The sequence below is a fragment of the Bombina bombina genome, chromosome 5 (assembly GCF_027579735.1).
Source record: "Bombina bombina isolate aBomBom1 chromosome 5, aBomBom1.pri, whole genome shotgun sequence".
NCBI classification, from domain to species: Eukaryota; Metazoa; Chordata; class Amphibia; order Anura; family Bombinatoridae; genus Bombina; species Bombina bombina.
In genome coordinates this window covers 403,914,350-403,938,564 of record NC_069503.1, presented here as the reverse complement: position 1 = coordinate 403,938,564, position 24,215 = coordinate 403,914,350, and positions in this window count along the sequence as shown.

Here is a 24,215-nt window from a genome sequence, read left to right as displayed (position 1 = left end):
GAAACACAATACATGTTCCTCCCTGCACACCCTGCAGCATGTGTAACTCATAAGTGTCCAGGAAAACATGGCTGAGGTGGCAACCCTACTGGCTAGACAAGCAGTTTATTTTGTCTCTCAACATACAGGCTTTTTAACTTTATCAATTTAGATATATGTTTAATTTAGCTTTGTGTTTTAACATATTGCTTTTATATTGTACTCTATTATGATTCACAGTGTGTGACACATTTTCATTCTTTTCATTATTATACTTATATAACTAGGGTTGTCTATTTTAATCACAATTGTCTCTCTCAAATAGTAGGATAGCAGCTTATATATATATATATATATATATATATATATATATATATATATATATATATATATATATATATATATATACATTTTAAGGGGGGCTTACTATTTTTATTTTTCTAATTATTAATTATGTCACTCTCAATTTGTAGAAACACACACACATATATATATATATATATATATATATATATACATACATATACATAGATGTATACATATACATAGATGTATACACATACATATATATACAGTACACCCCTCACATTTTTGTAAATATTTTATTATCTCTTTTCAGTGTAAATTTGCTGTCTTCTCAAAATAACTCAAGACACAGCCATTAATGTCTAAACCATTGGCAACAAAAGTGAGTATACCCCTAAGTTAAAATGTACAAATTGGGCCCAATTAGCAGTTTTCCCTCCCCGGTGTCATTTGACTCAGTGTTACAAGGTATCAGGTATGAATGGGGAGCAGGTGTGTTAAATTTGGTGTTATTGCTCTCACACTCTTCATGGCAAAGAACTCTCTGAGGATCTGATAAAAAGATTTGTTGCTTTACATAAAGATGGCCTAGGCTATAAGAAGATTGCCAAGACCCTGAAACTGAGCTGCAGCATGGTGGGCAAAACCATACAGTGGTTTCACAGGACAGGTTCCACTCATATCAGGCCTTGCCATGGTCGACCAAAGAAGTTGAGTGCACGTGCTCAGCGTCATATCCAGAGGTTGTCTTTGGGAAATAGATGTATGAGTGCTGCCAGCATTGCTGCAGAGGTTGAAGGGGTGGGGGGTCAGCCTATCAGTGCTCAGACCATACGCTGCACACGGCATCAAATTGGTCTGCATGGCTGTCGTTCCAGAAGGAAGCCTTTTCTAAAGATGATGCACAGGAAAGCCAGCAGTTTGCTGAAGACAAGCAGACTAAGGACATGGATTACTGGAACCATGTCCTGTGGTCCGATGAGACCAAGATAACCTTATTTGGTTCAGATGGTGTCAAGTGTGTGTGGCGGCAACCAGGTGAGGAGTACAAAGACAAGTGTGTCTTGCCTACAGTCAAGCATTGTGGTGGGAGTGTCATGGTCTGGGCCTGCATGAGTGCTGCCGGCACTGGGGAGCTTCAGTTCATTGAGGGAACCATGATTACCAACATGTACTGTGACATACTGAAGCAGAGCATGATCCCCTCCCTTTGGAGACTAGGCCACAGGGCAGTATTCCAACATCATAACGACCCCAAACACACCTCCAAGATGACCATTGCCTTGCTAAGGAACCTGAGGGTAAAGGTGATGGATTAGCCAAGCATGTCTCCAGACCTAAACCCTATTGAGAATCTGTGGGGCATCTTCAAATGGAAGGTGGGGTAGCGAAAGGTCTCTAACATCCATCAGCTCCATGATGTCGTCATGGAGGAGAGGAAGAGGACTCCAGTGGCAACCTGTGAAGCTCTGGTAAACTCCATACCCAAGAGGGTTAAGGAAGATCGAAAATGATGGTAGCCACACAAAATATTGACACTTTGGGCCTAATTTGGACATTTCCACTTAGGGGTGTACTCATTTTTGGTGCCAATGGTTTAGACATTATTGGCTGTGTGTTGAGTTATTTTTAGAGGAAAGCAAATGTACCGCTAGATTTAGAGTTTGGCGTTAGCCGTCAAAACCAGCGTTAGAGGCTCCTAATGCTGGTTTTGGGCTACCGCTGGTATTTAGAGTCTTGTAGGTAAGAGTCTATCGCTCACTTTGCAGCCGCGACTTTTCCATAACGCAGATACCCCTACTCCATTTGCGTATCCTATCTTTTCAATGGGATCTTCCTAACGCCGGTATTTAGAGTCTTGGCTGAAGTGAGCGTTAGAAATCTAATGACAAAACTCCAGCCGCAGAAAAAAGTCAGGAGTTAAGAGCTTTCTGGGCTAACGCCGGTTTATAAAGCTCTTAACTACTGTGCTCTAAAGAACACTAACACCCATAAACTACCTATGTACCCCTAAACCGAGGCCCCCCCAAATCGCCACAACCTACGTTATCCCTATGTACCCCTAATCTGCTGCCCCTAACACCGCCGACCCCTATATTATATTTATTAACCCCTAATCTGCTGCCACCAACGTCGCTGCTACCTTACCTACAATTATTAACCCCTAATCTGCCGACCGGGCCTCACCGCTACTATAATAAAGTTATTAACCCCTAATCCGCCTCACTCCCGCCTCACTAACCCTATAATAAATAGTATTAACCCCTAATCTGCCCTCCCTAACATCGCCGACACCTAACTTCAAGTATTAACCCCTAATCTGCCGACCGGACCTCACCGCTACTCTAATAAATTTATTAACCCCTGAAGCTAAGTCTAACCCTAACACTAACACCCCCCTAAATTAAATATAATTTAAATCTAACAAAATAAATTAACTCTTATTAAATTAATTATTCCTATTTAAAGCTAAATACTTACCTGTAAAATAAACCCTAATATAGCTACAATATAAATTATAATTATATTGTAGCTATTTTAGGATTTATAATTATTTTACAGGCAACTTTGTATTTATTTTAACCATGTACAATAGCTATTAAATAGTTAAGAACTATTTAATAGCTACCTAGTTAAAATAATTACAAAATTACCTGTAAAATAAATCCTAACCTAAGTTACAATCAAACCTAACACTACACTATCAATAAATTAATTATATGAAATACCTACAAATAAATACAATTAAATAATCTAAGCCTAATAAAATAACAAAGCCCCCCCAAAATAAAAAAATGCCCTACCCTATTCTAAAATTAAAATAGAAAAGCTCTTTTACCTTACCAGCCCTTAAAAGGGCCTTTTGCGGGGCATGCTCCAAATAATTCAGCTCTTTTGCCTGTAAAAAAACATACAATACCCCCCCAACATTACAACCCACCACCCACATACCCCTAATCTAACCCAAACCCCCCTTAAATAAACCTAACACTAAAGCCCTGAAGATCTTCCTACCTTATCTTCACCACACCGGGTATCACCGATCCATCCAGGCTCCGAAATCTTCATCCAAGCGGGGGCTGGAGATCCATCATCCGGCTGAAGTCTTCTATCAAGCGGCAAGAAGAAGTCCAGAAGAGGCTCCAAAGTCTTCATCCTATCCGGGCAGAAGAGGAGATCCGGACCGGCAACCATCTTCATCCAAGCGGCATCTTCTATCTTCATCCGATGACGAGCGGCTCCATCTTGAAGACCTCCGGCGCGGATCCATCCTCTTCTTCCAACATCCTAAGTCCGAATGAAGGTTCCTTTAAATGACGCCATCCAAGATGGCGTCCCTCGAATTCTGATTGGCTAATAGGATTCTATCAGCCAATCGGAATTAAGGTAGGGAAAATCTGTTCCGATCAGCCAATAGAATGTGAGCTCAATCTGATTGGCTGATTGGATCAGCCAATCGGATTGAACTTGAATCTGATTGGCTGATTCCATCAGCCAATCAGATTTTTCCTACCTTAATTCCGATTGGCTGATAGAATTCTATCAGCCAATCAGAATTCGAGGGACGCCATCTTGGATGACGTCATTTAAAGGAACCTTCATTCGGACTTAGGACGTCGGAAGAAGAGGATGGATCCATGCTGGAGGTCTTCAAGATGGAGCCGCTTGTCATCGCATGAAGATAGAAGATGCCTCTTGGATGAAGATGGTTGCCGGTCTGGATCTCCTCTTCTGCCCGGATAGGATGAAGACTTTGGAGCCTCTTCTGGACTTCTTCTTGCCGCTTGATAGAAGACTTCAGCCGGATGATGGATCTCCAGCCTCCGCTTGGGCTTGGATGAAGATTTTGGAGCCTGGATGGATCGCTGATACCCGGTGTGGTAAAGATAACGTAGGAAGATCTTCAGGGGCTTAGTGTTAGGTTTATTTAAGGGGGGTTTGGGTTAGATTAGGGGTATGTGGGTGGTGGGTTGTAATGTTGGGGGGGGGTATTGTATGTTTTTTTTTTACAGGCAAAAGAGCTGAATTCTTTGGGGCATGCCCCGCAAAAGGCCCTTTTAAGGGCTGGTAAGGTAAAAGAGCTTTTCTATTTGTATTTTAGAATAGGGTAGGGCATTTTTTTATTTTGGGGTTATTTGTTATTTTATTAGGGGGCTTAGAGTAGGTGTAATTAGCTTAAAATTGTTGTAATATTTTTATTATGTTTGTAATTATTTTTTTTATTTTTTGTAACTTAGCTTTTTTTATTTTTTGTACTTTAGTTAGTTTATTTATTTTTATTTATTTGTAGGTATTTTATGTAATTAATTTATTGATAGTGTAGTGTTAGATTTAATTGTAGATAATTTTAGGTATTTTATTTAATTAATTTATTGATAGTGTAGTGTTAGGTTTAATTGTAACTTAGGTTAGGATTTATTTTACAGGTAATTTTGTAATTATTTTAACTAGGTAGCTATTAAATAGTTCTTAACTATTTAATAGCTATTGTACCTGGTTAAAATAAATACAAAGTTGCCTGTAAAATAAATATTATTCCTAAAATAGCTACAATATAATTATAATTTATATTGTAGCTATATTAGGGTTTATTTTACAGGTAAGTATTTAGCTTTAAATAGGAATCATTTATTTAATAAGAGTTAATTTATTTCGTTAGATTTAAATTATATTTAATTTAGGGGGGTGTTAGTGTTAGGGTTAGACTTAGCTTTAGGGGTTAATACATTTTTTATAGTAGCGGTGAGGTCCGGTCGGCAGATTAGGGGTTATTACTTGAAGTTAGGTGTCGGCGATGTTAGGGAGGGCAGATTAGGGGTTAATACTATTTATTATAGGGTTAGTGAGGCGGATTAGGGGTTAATACATTTATTATAGTAACGGTGAGGTCCGGTCGGCAGATTAGGGGTTAATTATTGTAGGTAGCTGGCAGCGACGTTGTGGGGGGCAGATTAGGGGTTAATAAATATAATATAGGGGTCGGCGGTGTTAGGGCAGCAGATTAGGGGTACATAGGTATAATGTAGGTTGCGGCGGTGTACGGAGCGACAGATTAGGGGTTAAAAAAATATGCAGGGGTCAGCGATAGCGGCGTCGGCAGATTAGGTGTTAATAAGTGTAAGGTTAGGGGTGTTTAGACTCGGGGTACATGTTAGGGTGTTAGGTGCAGTCTTAGGAAGTGTTTCCCCATAGGAAACAATGGGGCTGCGTTAGGAGCTGAACGCTGCTTTTTTGCAGGTGTTAGGTTTTTTTCCAGCTCAAACTGCCCCATTGTTTTCTATGGGGGAATCGTGCACGAGCACGTTTTTGAAGCTGGCCGTGTCCGTAAGCACTGCTGGTATTGAGAGTTGCAGTGGCGGTAAATATGCTCTACGCTCCCTTTTTGGAGCCTAACGCAGCCCTTCTGTGAACTCTAAATACCAGCGGTATTTAAAAGGTGCGGGGGAAAAAATGACAGCTTTAGCTACGCGGGTCGTTACCGACAAAACTCTAAATCTAGCCGGTACACTGTTATACAGGCTGTGCACTCACTACTTTACATTGTAGCAAAGTGTCATTTCTTCAGTGTTGTCACAGGAAAAGATATAATAAAATATTTACAAAAATGGGAGGGGTGTACTCACTTTTGTGAGATACTGTGTGTATATATATATATATATATATATATATATATACACACACATACACAACATACATACATATATATATATATATATATATATATATATATATATGTGTGTGTGTGTGTGTGTGAGTGTGAAATATGTGTACGGACTGCATTTAAAAGTGGACTGGCTACACATCCTATGACCCTGCAAAACTCACAGCCCTGGGTGCTTACAAGCACTCACAGACAGCTGCACCCTTGTTTGTATCTCAGTGTGTTTGGTTGAAGGCATGCATTGTGTGGCTGTAGGCTAGGAACCCATAGAGGAAGAGACATTGAAGTGGTCCTGGGCCTATCACCATTTGGACAAATGCTGTAACTCTTCCATTTTCGTTTTAATCTAGCTGTCTGTGCTTTATATTTATATTAAAAATTGACTGATAGTCTGTGGGTTAAAGAAATGTCTATTTGATTCCTACTACCACTTTACAAACAGTATGTATCTTTATCTGCATAATAGCATTCACAGAGTTCAGTATGAAGTTAGCAGTGTTCAGTTTTTTGCAAATACTGTACTGACTCAGTAGTTGTGTGGTACGGCTTTACCGCTTTAAAAATGGCCTTTGAGTGCAGAATGGTCAGATACTCGGTATTACAAGTTGTGCGGAATTGCTATTCCATTAGCGTTATAGCCTATACCTGAACGATCCATTCCGTAATCAAAGACCAGTAGTTATGGATATTTACAAACAAAAATGTTTCACAAAACTTATAAAAAATATGTTGCAAAGTACACTAACACCCATAAACTGCCTATTAACCGCTAAACCTCCACCCCTGCATCACAAATACTACAATAAAACTATTAACCCTAATCCGCTGCCCACCCACATCGCGACTGCCTAAATTATTAACCCCTTATCCGCCACCCCCTGCATTGCTAACCCCTAATCAACCTAATAACCCCTAAACCACCGCCCCCCACATCACAAATACTAAAATAAACCTATTAACCACTAAACTGCCATCCCCCCACATTGTGACAAAATAAATGTAACCCCTTAGTGACCAGACCACTTTTCCATTTGTTGACCGTTTGGGAGCAGGGCTATTTTTACATTTCTGCTGTGTTTGTGTTTAGCTGTAATTTTCCACTTACTCATTTACTGTACCCACACATATTATATATGGGGTTTTTTGCCATTTAATGGACTTTCTAAAGATACCATTATTTTCATCATATCTTATAATTTACTATAAAAAAATAAATAAAATATGATGAAAAAATGGAGAGAAAAAAAACACACACTTTTTCTAACTTTGACCCTCAAATCTGTTACACATCTACAACCACCAAAAAACATCCATGCTAAATAGTTTCTAAATATTGTCCTGAGTTTAGAAATACTCAATGTTTACATGTTCTTTGCATTTTTTGCAAGTTATAGGGCAATAAATACAAGTAGCACGTTGCTATTTCCAAACCATTTTGTTTTCAAAATTAGCAATAGTTACATTGGAAAACTGATATCTGTCAGGAATCCCTGATTAACCCTTCACATGTATATATATTTTTTAGTAGACAACCCAAAGTATTGATCCAGGACCATTTTGATATATTTCATGCCACCATTTCATCTCCAAATGCGATCAAATAAAAAAATCATTAATTTTTTCACAAACATTTTCATTAAGTTTAGGTTTCTCACTGAAATTATTTACAAACCGCTTGTGCAATTATGGCACAAATGGTTGTAAATGCTTCTCTGGGATCTGCTTTGTTCAGAAATAGAAGACATATATGGCTTTGGCATTGCCCTTTGATAATCAGAAGGCCGCTAAATGCCGCTGTGCACCACAATTGTATTATGCTCAGCAGTGAAGGGGTTAATTAGGGAGCTTGTAGGGAGCTTTTAGAGTTAATTTTAGCTTTAGTGTAGTAGACAACCCAAAGTATTGATCTAGGCCTATTTTGGTATATTTCATGCCACCATTTCACTGCCAAATGCGATCAAATAAAAAAAAAAACGCTAACATTTTAACAATTTTAGGTTTCTCACTGAAATTATTTACAAACAGATAGTGCAATCATGGCACAAATGGTTGTAAATACTTCTCTTGGATCCCCTTTATTGAGAAATAGCAGACATATATGACTTTGGCGTTGCTTTTTGGTAATTAGATGGCCGCTAAATGCCGCTGCATACAACACTTGTATTATGCACAGCAGTGAAAAGGTTAATTAGGTAGCTTGTAGGGAGCTTATAGGGTGAATTTTAGCTTTAGTGTAGAGATCAAACTCCCACCTGACAAATCCCACCCCTGATTCCTCCCAAACAGCTCTCTTCCCTCCCCAACCCCACAATTGTCCCCGCCATCTTAAGTACTGGCAGAAAGTCTGCCAGTACTACAATAAAAAGCATTTTTCTATTACTATTATTATTATTTTTTTATATATTAATTATGCAGTGTTGGATCCCCCCTTAACCCCCAACCTTCCAAAAACCCCTCCTTACAGCGTTCTAACCCCCCCCCCCTTCTACCTACTTGATGCCATCTTGAGTACTGGCAGCTTTCTGCCAGTACCCAGTTTGCCCAAAAAATATTTTTTTTTTATTTTTTATATTAAAAATAAAGTTTTTTATGTAGTGTAGCAGCCCCCCTCAATACCCTCCCCCCCTCCCCCCATATCCCTTGGCCAATATTTAAATATCCCCCCTCCCTCTCTCCTTCCTGTCAATTCATTAATTCGTTTTTTTGAGTATAAATGTGGTGCACGCGCATGCCCCCGACGTCAAGCCCGCCGCATCCGCGAGTGAACACGCATACATCGGTGTGCACAGGAACCAGATCCTCCCATTTATGGGCCGCCAACCCGCCTCCCTGATGCTGCTCCCACCCACCCACCAACGATCAGCGCCATCAATGACCGATGCAGGGAGGGCCACAGAGTGGCCCTCTCTGCATCGGTGGTTTAAAAAGGGTATTGCAGTGATGCCTCAATATCGAGGCATCACTACAATACCCTGAAGGGGCTGGAAGCGATCATGATCGCTTCCCCAGTGCTTCAAACCCCAGAGGACATGCCAGGCACATCCTTGGTCGGTAGTTTTTTGGAGGGCGTACTTGGTACGTCCTCGGTCATTAAGGGGTTAACTATTAACCCCTAAACCTAAAACTCCCTAACTTTAAATTAAAGTTACAATATAACTACCTTAAAATAAATGTAACTTACCTGTGAAATAAAAAAACCTAACCTTAAACTTTAAATAAACCTAACATTACTATTTAAAAAAAATATTATACCAAAAATTACACAATTGAAAAATCCTAACACTAGAAAAAAACAAACATTACAAAAAATAGCAAACAAAATAACAAAATCTAACATTACAGAAAATAACAAACAAAATTATCCAAAATAAAAAAAATAATCCTAATCTAATACCCTGTTTAAAATAAAAAAACAACCTCAAAATAAAAACACCCCCTAATCTAACAATAATCTACCAATAGCCCTTACAGGGCCTTTTGCAGGGCATTGCCCTAAAGAAATCAGCTCTTTTATACAAAAAAACAAAGTCCCCCTAACAGTAATACCCCCCCCCCCCACCCAACCAACCCCCCAAAATAAAAAAGACTTAATTTAAAAAAAAAATATGGGGATAAAGGAATACTTTCAGGAGCCATGTCGGCATAACATCCATTGCCGAGACCTCCCAGGAGCGTCCATCTTCTCATTCATGTGGCTCACATAGCGGACAGAAGCAGAAGACCGTGGCTACTACACCAGGATTGGTCTGATCGCACACAGCGCAGATTACCGACAAAACTATAGCCGCCCACATAACTGAGAAAGGAGATTTTACAGCCGCATGGTACAAGATTAATCCACTCGTAGAATCAGCAGCCTGCAACTACATATCGCCAGACTGGGGTAATAGACTGCGCAAACTGAATCAGCCCCCAAGCTAGTACTTATATCCCATATCCAGACAGCTTAGCTGAGTGGGTTGAGCCGCTTCGGACATAATGTTAAGTCCGGTCCTGAGGGCCTCATAAAGAAAAATGGCGGCCGCGGTAGACTGGAAAAGAAAGTCCTGTGTATTCTTGAGACCTCCATTCAGCAGCTGGAATTACAGCTGCTCAGTGTACTAACAGAGTCAATATCTAGCTGCAAACCAACTACATGGGATGCACATGGGCAAGAAATTCAGAGAGATACAGACCTTACAATAGCTGAGACTGCTGACATTCACATGGCCACGGTAGAGGACCTGTTCTATTCTGCAGAGGAGCACATGCAGACAGTTGCGGAGAGTTCACAGAATGTGGGGCACCAGGTATTCACCTTATTTCATGCTCCTGGAAAATCTCGGCCATCTGATCGCAGCGGAGGCCATTTAGTGGCATCGAGGCTTGAATTGCAGTGTTCCACCTATACAGGGAGTGCAGAATTATTAGGCAAGTTGTATTTTTGAGGATTAATTTTATTATTGAACAACAACCATGTTCTCAATGAACCCAAAAAACTCATTAATATCAAAGCTGAATAGTTTTGGAAGTAGTTTTTAGTTTGTTTTTAGTTATAGCTATTTTAGGGGGATATCTGTGTGTGCAGGGGACTATTACTGTGCATAATTATTAGGCAACTTAACAAAAAACAAATATATACCCATTTCAATTATTTATTTTTACCAGTGAAACCAATATAACATCTCAACATTCACAAATATACATTTCTGACATTCAAAAACAAAACAAAAACAAATCAGTGACCAATATAGCCACCTTTCTTTGCAAGGACACTCAAATGCCTGCCATCCATGGATTCTGTCAGTGTTTTGATCTGTTCACCATCAACATTGCGTGCAGCAGCAACCACAGCCTCCCAGACACTGTTCAGAGAGGTGTACTGTTTTCCCTCCTTGTAAATCTCACATTTGATGATGGACCACAGGTTCTCAATGGGGTTCAGATCAGGTGAACAAGGAGGCCATGTCATTAGATTTTCTTCTTTTATACCCTTTCTTGCCAGCCACGCTGTGGAGTACTTGGACGCGTGTGATTGAGCATTGTCCTGCATGAAAATCATGTTTTTCTTGAAGGATGCAGACTTCTTCCTGTACCACTGCTTGAATAAGGTGTCTTCCAGAAACTGGCAGTAGGACTGGGAGTTGAGCTTGACTCCATCCTCAACCCGAAAAGGCCCCACAAGCTCATCTTTGATGATACCAGCCCAAACCAGTACTCCACCTCCACCTTGCTGGCGTCTGAGTCGGACTGGAGCTCTCTGCCCTTTACCAATCCAGCCACGGGCCCATCCATCTGGCCCATCAAGACTCACTCTCATTTCATCAGTCCATAAAACCTTAGAAAAATCAGTCTTGAGATATTTCTTGGCCCAGTCTTGATGTTTCAGCTTGTGTGTCTTGTTCAGTGGTGGTCGTCTTTCAGCCTTTCTTACCTTGGCCATGTCTCTGAGTATTGCACACCTTGTGCTTTTGGGCACTCCAGTGATGTTGCAGCTCTGAAATATGGCCAAACTGGTGGCAAGTGGCATCTTGGCAGCTGCACGCTTGACTTTTCTCAGTTCATGGGCAGTTATTTTGCGCCTTGGTTTTTCCACACGCTTCTTGCGACCCTGTTGACTATTTTGAATGAAACGCTTGATTGTTCGATGATCACGCTTCAGAAGCTTTGCAATTTTAAGAGTGCTGCATCCCTCTGCAAGATATCTCACTATTTTTGACTTTTCTGAGCCTGTCAAGTCCTTCTTTTGACCCATTTTGCCAAAGGAAAGGAAGTTGCCTAATAATTATGCACACCTGATATAGGGTGTTGATGTCATTAGACCACACCCCTTCTCATTACAGAGATGCACATCACCTAATATGATTAATTGGTAGTAGGCTTTCGAGCCTATACAGCTTGGAGTAAGACAACATGCATAAAGAGGATGATGTGGTCAAAATACTCATTTGCCTAATAATTCTGCACTCCCTGTACTCTAGAGGGAGATCCATGAGTATCCTGAAATGCTCACAACAGCGAGATAGCCCTAGGCCCAGCTGCAACTAAGATCATGTCACTACTCACCCTACAGGCAGAACAGAGAGACTGCCCTAGGGCCACTGCACGGCTTGACTCTCACCTTAAGGGCTCTCCCTCTTCCAATATTACTCCTGCTACTACTACAAGCCAAAGAGGAATAGGTTAACTGTCCCTAACATACCGAACTTTACCTCCACACCCTGCAGGGATAATGGGGAGCAGATTGAGCCGCTGATATTAACTTACCCTCCCATACCCTAAACCACATGAAGGCTATTAGCCGGATCTAAAAGGTTTTCTTTCAAGCTGGTGGAGGACTAATTCTATGATACTCTACTTCTTGTACAGTCCAGTACAGTTGACTCAGGGCTATTTGTTAGTTAAGATTGTGTGCCGTGTGCAGTTATTTATAGAAGTTGTTTATTACAACAGGGACTTTCGCTTGTATTTAGACAGACGAACCTCCCAGTAATACCCTATACTGCTTTTAGCTTTTGCACTACCTTGTGTGTTAATGTTGATAGTAGATAGTATCGGTAAGCGTGTGTCTGCTCATTGACAACATATAGAGAAGATGGTATATACATATGAAAAGGTTGTTGTGCACTCTACTATTGTTATAAAATCTTAAAGAGACAGGTGCTTGCAGTCATAACCAAAATTGCCTAAAACATTTAAAAGAGACGTCATAACTAAATTAAAAGTTATGAAAAAGAATGACAAGGCAGCACTCAGATATCTTTGATAACAAATGGTTTATTTTTGCTCTTCCCAACATGCCAAAGACATAGATTGACCCCTAAACCATAATTGTGATTAAAAAGGAGTTATATACACATACCAGGCCTGGTTAACAGAACAATTCCTTACATCAAATTATGTAATTACTGAAAACAGAGAGGCGCAATCATGTAACAAAAAAACGCTTCCATGTATAACATTTGTGATAAGGATACAATAAGCAACAATAAACACCATTAGACATTAAGTTGCAAATGTCCAGAACCATCAGAGCACTTAGTGTGAATCACATGCTCTGTATTGCATGGGAAAATTGCCTAGTAAAGTTCCAGCGTAACTGATTTTGAGACAGCCAGCATAACAAGGAAAAAGCAGCCTCACCACCATTCGCGGTAGAAGTTCCTGATTACACCTGTGTCGTTACCTCTGTATTCAATTCACAAGCTTCACAGAGAGCATGGCGATATCACAGAAAGGTAACTGTGTGTGGTCCTCTTTTCCGGTTATTAGGTTATCACCTCCTTAAGATTATGGACACAGAACTCCCCAACAAGGCCGCTGACTTCAATGCTGGTAACCGCAACCGCTCCTCAGTAATGCGGTAATTCAAGACTGCTGCCAGGTAAGTGTACTCCACTTCAAAAGTTGCCGCTTCTCAGACGTCAGTCATGACGCGTTTCGCCCCTCCCCTTAGTGGGCTGACTTCAGGGCTTCATCGGATGGTTGTATACGGCACTTGTACTCCATTTATAGCATGGATGCTCATTTGAATATTTAATTTATAATAATTTAAAATACATCACAGCAAACTTATTTACAGAATAGAAAACACAACATATTTGCACGTGCAGTATCAAAACCAACTATAGCTTTGTGCAATAAATGTTTTGGGGTAGTTTCAAACTGGAGATGGCAAACGGCATATATCAAACACAAAAATAACGAAAAGCATTTTAACACAATGTTAGTGTGAATCACATGCTCTGTATTGCATGGGAAAATTGCCTAGTAAAGTTCCAGCGTAACTGATTTTGAGACAGCCAGCATAACAAGGAAAAAGCAGCCTCACCACCATTCGCGGTAGAAGTTCCTGATTACACCTGTGTCGTTACCTCTGTATTCAATTCACAAGCTTCACAGAGAGCATGGCGATATCACAGAAAGGTAACTGTGTGTGGTCCTCTTTTCCGGTTATTAGGTTATCACCTCCTTAAGATTATGGACACAGAACTCCCCAACAAGGCCGCTGACTTCAATGCTGGTAACCGCAACCGCTCCTCAGTAATGCGGTAATTCAAGACTGCTGCCAGGTAAGTGTACTCCACTTCAAAGTTGCCGCTTCTCAGACGTCAGTCATGACGCGTTTCGCCCCTCCCCTTAGTGGGCTGACTTCAGGGCTTCATCGGATGGTTGTATACGGCACTTGTACTCCATTTATAGCATGGATGCTCATTTGAATATTTAATTTATAATAATTTAAAATACATCACAGCAAACTTATTTACAGAATAGAAAACACAACATATTTGCACGTGCAGTATCAAAACCAACTATAGCTTTGTGCAATAAATGTTTTGGGGTAGTTTCAAACTGGAGATGGCAAACGGCATATATCAAACACAAAAATAACGAAAAGCATTTTAACACAATGTTATTAAGGGCAAGAGAATATCTTTATGTTAGCTAGATAGATATATTTATTTTTAGAGATAATAATGAACCATTCACTCATCCCTAACTGAGGGGGACTAAAGAAAGCATGAGAAGTCTATTTTTTCATTAAGGCCATTAGGTGCCAGTGTATCTAAACAATAAATCCAGCGGGACTCACTCCTTAGTAACATATTATCCGCATCACCCCCACTGCGATGCTGTTTTATATGTTGTATACCTGTCCCTTTCATGATAGTAAAATCTGAGTTATGATACTGTTCAAAGTGTCTGGCCACCGGACTATCCTGTTCCTTATTTTTAATGTCATCCCTATGCTCCCTCACTCGATCTTTCAAGTCACGCTTAGTTTTTCCGATATAATATAGCGGACATGAACAGTGCAAAAGGTAGATCACTGCAAAAGGTAGATCACTCCTGCAGTGTTGCAGGTAATCCATTGTTTAATGTTATATTGTTTACCTGTTAAGGTTTCAAATTTGCTGGTTTTCTGTATAAACCTGCAGTACACACAATGCCCACACGGGCTGCAGCCTTGCCATCTGCCTCTTGCACCTAACCATGTAGTTGTGGGGTTCTTCGTATACTCACTTCTGACTAGCTTGTCTTTAAGACTGCTAGCTCTGCGTGCTGTAAGGAGAGGATAATCTCCTACATATTCTCTTAATTCAACATCAATAGTTAACATATGCCAATATTTTTGCATTATGTGTCTCAATTTGCCCCAGTGTGAATTGAACTTTGTTATAATGTGTACCTTATCTGTATTCCTTTTAACTGCATTTTGTTTATATAATAGGTCATTCCTAATACTACTTCTAGCTCGTGTCTATGCCTTTTTGACCTGTCTTTTCGAGTAACCTCTCTCAAGGAACCTGCGTGACATATCTTTTGCCTGCTCCTCAAAGTCCTCAGAATTAGAGCAGTTTCTTCTCAGGTGAAGAAACTGGCCTATTAGTATCCCAGTTTTTAGACTTTCTGGGTGGTGACTGCTAGCTTGTAGAAGACTATTTGTGGCTGTTGATTTGCTATGTACCTTAGTTGTTAGACGTCTGCCTTTCTTTTTAATGGATAGATCTAGAAATGTTGCTTCATCTTTACTCATTTCATGTGTAAGGAAGATATTGTACCCATTATCAGTATTCAGTATACCAAGAAAATTTTCGAACAACTCCCTGCTACCACTCCAGAGAAGAAGGATATCATCCACATAGCGAAGCCAGAGTACCACATGTGCCTCCACCAGGGATTCAAAGCACGAGAAAATTTCCTGTGCTTCCCATAAGCCAAGGTGTAAACAGGCATAGGTGGGGGCACATGTGGCACTCATGGCTGTGCCCTGAAGCTGTCTATAATATCTTCCATCAAACTGGAAGACATTGTTATTCAAAATTAGTTGTAGCAAAGAAATGACAAAGTCTGTGTGTGCCTGAAAATCTTGCCCCCTTTGTTCAAGAAAATATCTAATTGCTCTAATCCCCACAGTATGCGGGATAGATGAGTATAACAACTCAATGTCGAGGGTAACTAACCAGGTATCATCATCAACATCTATGCCATCCAACTACCGAAGGACATCTGAGGTATCTTGGACATAGGAGGGCAATGAACTTAGAAAGGGCCTCATAAAGAAATCAATATATCTGCTTGCCCCTTCCATTGGCCCTCCTATACCTGAGATAATAGGCCGTCCCGGCGGTTTACTCATACATTTATGTAGTTTAGGAATACAGTAAAAGGTTGGCACAATTGGGAACTTTTTGAACATAAATGCATGTTCTTTCTTAGTTATAAGCCCTTCTCTCAAAGCATCATTGAGAATAAATAAAAGTTTGTTGCAAGATGTGTCAAATGCCAATCTATCTGTTAGTTCATATTGTGTTGTGTTCGATAGTTGCCTATGGACTTCTGCTACATAGTCATATACATTCATGACCACTAGGTTTCCACCCTTATCTGAGGATTTGAAAATGAGTCCCTTACTATTGAGTAACTCTGAAAGTGATTTCCTTTCACTTACACTCAAGTTATCCTTAACTATACCACATACCTGTAATTCCCAAATTTCTCTTTCTACGCATCCAACAAAGTTTTGAATCTCTGGAGCGGATGAGAGTGGGGCCATATATTTAGACTGTGGTTTAAATTTGGATTTCTTAGGGTGTTGGATACTTGCAGTATCCTCATTTTGATCCTCAAGTAATGACAGTAAGTCATCCATAGCCAATCTATCCCTTGTGTCCAACAGCACACCCGGATCATCTTTCCTCTTCATAACTTTTTTGAGGACCAGTTTCCTTGCAAACATGTTTAGGTCCTTTATGAATTCGAATTTATCAAGGTGTGCTGATGGACAGAAGGACAGACCTCTGCTTAGCAGTGACATTTGGGAGAGGGATAGGGGAAAGGAAGATAAGTTAACAACCCTGAGGGTATCAATGCTCTCAATGGGTTGTGAACCGAGGGTGGAAGTTACACTCTCTGATTCCTTGTTAACATCCGTGTTCCTCTGTTGTTCCTGTACCTTCCACCACCTCTCCTCCTGTTTGAAGAACGACCACCTCCCTCTCTTTCACCTCCCCCCCCTCCTTGAAGGGGGTAGTTCATGTGAAGAACCAGCCACATTTTGTAAATCATTCAGCTCATTATCTGAATTGTCAGTCCCTGAGTCATATGAATTACGGCTGCTGTTACTATTTCTATAGATATAGATTTTATTTTTCCTCTCATCATCCTGATCTCTCATTAATTTCTTGCGTTTCCTAAACTTTACTTCATTTTGTAATTTGTCTAAATTCCTTTGAATTTCTTTGTTTAATTTTTCAAAGGCAGGATCTATAGAAAAAATATTCACAGCTAGATATGCTTTCTCTACATCTACTTTACTTTCTTCCAGTTTTATCTTATCTTCGGATATCATTAATTCCATTAATTCAATTGTGCACTTAGTTAGAATAGCATTCCATTTTGCAATAAACTCATTATCAGCATTAGGTCCCCTTAAACTAATACCAGGGTCCAATTTAATCCTTAGGTCTCTTGGTATAAGTTTTTCTCTAACATAATTCTCAAGACTGGCAATTTCCCATTTCAGTTTTAACTCTTTAATAGCCTTTGCTTTGTACAATTTAAATGCTGTAAAGACATCTTCACTTTTTTCATCAATATTTTGTTCATCAATAATAATTGTGGCTTTAAATGCTTCACTAACATCACTTTGCCATCTTTCATCAGAAATTTTAAATGCAATTTTGCCACCTCCAGAAAGAAACAGAGTCCCTGAGATATCAAGAAAAGAAAATATTAAAATACCACTTGGTTTTACAATCAGCAGTAGGTGCTCAACAGAAACAGCATAAAATAAGCTTTGTTTATCAAAATTTGCATATGAAAAGGTTGTTGTGCACTCTACTATTGTTATAAAATCTTAAAGAGACAGGTGCTTGCAGTCATAACCAAAATTGCCTAAAACATTTAAAAGAGAAGTCATAACTAAATTAAAAGTTATGAAAAAGAATGACAAGGCAGCACTCAGATATCTTTGATAACAAGTGGTTTTTTTTTGCTCTTCCCAACATGTCAAAGACATAGATAGACCCCTAAACCAAAATTGTGATTAAAAAGGAGTTATATACACATACCAGGCCTGGTTAACAGAACAATTCCTTACATCAAATTATGTAATTACTGAATACAGAGAAGCGCAATCATGCAACAAAAACGCTTCCATGTATAACATTTGTGTTAAGGATACAATAAGCAACAATAAACACCATTAGACATTAAGTTGCAAATGTCCAGAACCATCAGAGCACTTAGTGTGAATCACACGCTCTGTATTGCATGAGAAAGTTGCCTAGTAAAGTTAAATGGAGTACAAGTGCCGTACACAACCATCCGATGAAGCCCTGAAGTCAGCCCACTAAGGGGAGGGGCGAAACGCATCATGACTGACGTCTGAGAAGCAGCAACTTTTGAAGTGGAGTACACTTACCTGGCAGCGATATGATTAGTTGATATGTTTGAACCTTGACTCATACATTGGCCCCAATTTATCAAGGTCTGTCAGACCTGATCCGACAGTGCGGATCAGGTTCGACAGACGCTCGCCGTATTCAGCATTGCACCAGCAGCTCACAACAGCTACTGGTGCAACGCCACCCCCCTGCTGACTCGCGGAAAATGGCCCGCCAGCAGGGGGGTGTCAATCAACCTGATCATACTCGATCGGGTTGATTTCCGGCAATGTCTGTCCGCCTGCTCAGAGCAGACAGACAGGTTATGGAGCAGCGGTCTTTGTGACCGCTGCTTCATAACTGCTGTTTCTGGTGAGTCTGCAGACTCGCCAGAAACACGGGGCATCAAGCTCCATTCGGATCTTGATAAATATACCCCATCGTCTATCTGGCATATCTTTTGTTAATATATAACATGTCAATGATGGCTGATACCCACATACAAACGTTATTGTTGTTTAGCATGTATTTTCAAGTTTTATATGGCCAGGATATAAGACCCACTATTCTGTATACTCCTTATAGATTTTCTGCTAGTCCAGTTGAAAATCATATTTAACCCCAGTCTACTCTTGGATAATTTACTATTTAATAGGTCAGTATGGGACATGAGGTCTATATATGGGACATCTCCACTGTTTTTCCAGCCAGAAAGCCTATGTATACCTTTAATTGTATGTCGGTATCTATGTATGTTCAATAGCACACAAATAGTTCACAGTGGGGTTTATATAACCTGTGTAAAGCCAAGGGTAACTTTGCTTTCAGTGTGATTCAAGTTTATAATGTAATGCTTGTTAATATGTTAATATATAAGTTAGGGGGTAATGGAATGTTGAGCGACACCTTAAAGGAATTTAGTAATATTTTGATCCTGTTTAGTAAACTATTTAAAAATGTATAGGCCATATCATATACTGCTGTTAATTGCTAGAACTTAAAGGGACACTGAACCCAAACGTTTTTTCTTTTGTGATTCAGTTAGAGCATGCAATTTTAAGCAACTTTCTAATTTACTCCTATTATCAATTTTTCTTCATTCTCTTGCTATCTTTATTTGAAAAAGAAGGCATCTAAGGGGTTTTTTTGTTCAGTACTCGGGACAGCACTTTTTTATTGGTGGATGAATTTATCAACCAATCAGCAAGGTCAACCCAGGTTGTTCACCAAAAATGGGCCGGCATCTAAACTTACATTCTTGCATTTCAAATAAAGTTACCAAGAGAATGAAGAAAATTTGATAATAGGAGTAAATTAGAAAGTTGCTTAAAATGACATGCTCTATCTGAATCACAAAAGAAAAAATTTGGGTTCAGTGTCCCTTTAAGCTTTTTGCCACTGGGTATAGGGCCCGTGCTCATGTGGCAGCCTTACACTTTTCTTAAAATCCTCTGTAGAGTATATATATGAGGCTATATACAAACTAATTCATGTTCAAGCACAATATATTTATATTTAGTTAATTTAGCAAATATCTACCCCCAGTCAATATCTTCACACTTAACCCCACTAGAACAGCTGTAGTCAGAGTTATCTGGAAGTTACCCTACAGGTTTAACGGAAATCTGGGTAGCCACATATGACTATATGTACCTTACTAAGATTTTTCAGGTGCCCTTTAACCTATTCTATTTCCTCCATTACGTGATACATATATAGATTCCTCTGATTTTTTAGTTTTAGCTCTTATAGTACTACACCACCCTTCCCGCTCCATCCCCCCCAGACACGGCTTACAGGGTAAGCTTAGGAAAATGCATCCTTAGAAAACCCTAACCTTTCCTAATCCCCCTGAAAACCCCCATAGCTGATACTAACATTTGAGTGGCCGACGTGTAGCTCATATATACTACATGGGGACAAAATTTTACTAGCCGTACAATTATCTTTTAGGGGATATGACATTATCTATATGGTTTCAAAAAAAATAATTAAAAATTAAGGCGTGACATCGCTTACTTAAAGCTTTCATATAGACTATAATATTTTTAGATATTTTTATATTTAAACATACTCTATTGAATTACAATAATCCTCACGGAATATTATCTGCTGTAATATTTATGTGATATCTCTCCATCAATATACTTTACTGCATGATATGCTTGAAGAACGTAATATGGCAAATGATTGTACTTCTTTTTCACCTTAATAAAAATCATTATTAGAAAAAAAATCTACCCATTGCCCCTAAAGGGGCATTTGTGTGGACATTGCCCTTAAAAGGGCAATCAGCTCTATTAGTGCACATGGAAATAAATAAATCTAAAAAAAAACAACCCCAAAAATAAAACAAAAATGTTATACACTTATGCATTATATACATTATATACTGAGCAGTTTAGCACAAGCCTACATAGTCACACTACCCAGCTACTCCTGCATTGTGCTGTTATACAGATATACATTATATACTGAGCAGTTTAGCACAAGCCTACATAGTCACACTACCCAGTAACTCCTGTATTGTGCTTTTATACAGATATACATTATATACTGAGCAGTTTAGCACAGCCTACATATTAGTCACACTACCCAGTTACTCCTGCATTGTGCTGTTATACACATATACATTATATACCGAGCAGTTTAGCACAAGCCTACATAGTCACACTACCCAGTAACTCCTGCATTGTGCTGTTATACACATATACATTATATACTGAGCAGTTTAGCACAAGCCTACATAGTCACACTAGCCAGTAACTCCTGCATTGTGCTGTTATACACATATACATTATATACTGAGCTGTTTAGCATACTCCTATATAGTCACACTACCCAGCTACTCCTGCATTGTGCTGTTATACACATATACATTATATACTGAGCAGTTTAGCACAAGCCTACATAGTCACACTACCCAGTTACTCCTGCATTGTGCTGTTATACACATATACATTATATACTGAGCAGTTTAGCACAAGCCTACATAGTCACACTACCCAGTTACTCCTGCATTGTGCTGTTATACAGATATACATTATATACTGAGCAGTTTAGCACAAGCCTACATAGTCACACTACCCAGTTACTCCTGTATTGTGCTGTTATACACATATACATTATATACTGAGCAGTTTAGCACAAGCCTACATAGTCACACTACCCAGTTACTCCTGCATTGTGCTGTTATACAGATATACATTACATACTGAGCAGTTTAGCACAAGCCTACATAGTCATACTACCCAGTTACTCCTGTATTGTACTGTTATACACATATAAATTATATACTGAGCAGTTTAGCACAATCCTACATAGTCACACTACCCAGTTACTCCTGCATTGTGCTGTTATACACATATACATTATATACTGAGCAGTTTAGCACAAGCCTACATAGTCACACTACCCAGTTACTCCTGCATTGTGCTGTTATACAGATATACATTATATACTGAGCAGTTTAGCACAAGCCTACATAGTCACACTACCCAGTTACTCCTGTATTGTGCTGTTATACAGATATACATTATATACTGAGCTGTTTAGCACAAGCCTACATATTAGTCACACTACCCAGTAACTCCTGTATTGTGCTGTTATACACATATACATTATATACTGAGCAGTTTAGCACAAGCCTACATAGTCACACTACCCAGTTACTCCTGCATTGTGCTGTTATATACATATACATTATATACTGAACAGTTTAGCACAAGCCTACATAGTCACACTACCCAGTTACTCCTGCATTGTGCTGTTATACAGATATACATTATATACTGAGCAGTTTAGCACAAGCCTACATAGTCACACTACCCAGTAACTCCTGCATTGTGCTGTTATACAGATATACATTATATACTGAGCAGTTTAGCACAAGCCTACATAGTCACACTACCCAGTTACTCCTGTATTGTGCTGTTATACAAATATACATTATATACTGAGCAGTTTAGCACAAGCCTACATAGTCACACTACCCAGTTACTCCTGCATTGTGCTGTTATACAGATACATTATATACTGAGCAGTTTAGCACAAGCCTACATAGTCACACTACCCAGTTACTCCTGTATTGTGCTGTTATACAGATACATTATATACTGAGCTGTTTAGCACAAGCCTACATAGTCACACTACCCAGTTACTCCTGTATTGTGCTGTTATACACATATACATTATATACTGAGCAGTTTAGCACAAGCCTACATAGTCACACTACCCAGTTACTCCTGTATTGTGCTGTTATACAGATATACATTATATACTGAGCAGATTAGCACAAGCCCACATAGTCACACTACCCAGTAACTCCTGTATTGTGCTGTTATACAGATACATTATATACTGAGCAGTTTAGCACAAGCCTACATATTAGTCACACTACCCAGTTACTCCTGCATTGTGCTGTTATACACATATACATTATATACTGAGCAGTTTAGCACAACCCTACATAGTCACACTACCCAGTTACTCCTGCATTGTGCTGTTATACAGATACATTATATACTGAGCAGTTTAGCACAAGCCTACATAGTCACACTACCCAGTTACTCCTGTATTGTGCTGTTATACAGATACATTATATACTGAGCAGTTTAGCACAAGCCTACATAGTCACACTACCCAGTAACTCCTGTATTGTGCTGTTATACACATATACATTATATACTGAGCAGTTTAGCACAAGCCTACATAGTCACACTACCCAGTTACTCCTGCATTGTGCTGTTATACACATATACATTATATACTGAGCAGTTTAGCACAAGCCTACATATCCACACCACCCAGTTACTCCTGTATTGTGCTGTTATACAAATATACATTATATACTGAGCAGTTTAGCACAAGCCTACATAGTCACACTACCCAGTTACTCCTGCATTGTGCTGCTATACACATATACATTATATACTGAGCAGTTTAGCACAAGCCTACATAGTCAGACTACCCAGTTACTCCTGTATTGTGCTGTTATACAGATATACATTATATACTGAGCAGTTTAGCACAAGCCTACATAGTCACACTACCCAGTTACTCCTGCATTGTGCTGTTATACAGATATACATTATATACTGAGCAGTTTAGCACAAGCCTACTGTAACGGTACCAACCGGATACCAAGGGTTAACACCAGGGAACAATGTCCTGCATAGGGAATCAGCAATTCACAACCCAGCCAGTTTTCAGGTTTTAAACAGAATAACACTTTATTTGAAGGCAGCATACAGATTTATACAGGTTTTTGACCCCCCCCCCCCCCAGATGGGGGTTGAAAGAATGTTGTACATTAGATAAAAGGGAGAAGCGCCCTTGACATGATACAATAGGATTATATTACTTAAACACTTCAACCACAGGACACTCTTGACTCTCCTTATCACTTAGGCGTTTCTCTCTGGGGGTGATCAAACAATAGAATGCTAAGCATTAATTAGATTGTAGCTGGAGCCAGCCACTTGTGGTTAGAAAATAAAGTTAACACTTTCAGTCCTGACCGAAGGGTCTGTCACAGACAACCTTTCTTACGTTATAGTCCAGAAGTGGCTAGGTTTGCCACAATGCTCCCCCAGAACCAAGCCGGCATACACAGTCTGATCCCAACGGATCGGCTTGGGGATGTCCGGGGCAACAACTTTCGGCTCAAGTAAGCTACGGGGTGTTCTCCGCCATCTGCTCCAACTTGGCTCAGTACTGCCCCCACCCCAAACATGGAAGCGTCTCTTCCCGGAGGGACTGGGCTTGGGTAGTCACAGGGTTAACATTAGCGGGATCCATGGGAGCATAGGCAGAAACAAGGGGGGCCAAGTCATTTCCAAGGAGAACATCAGCAGGTAAGTCCTTCTTGACCCCCACATTCACAAGTCTAGCGCCCACTC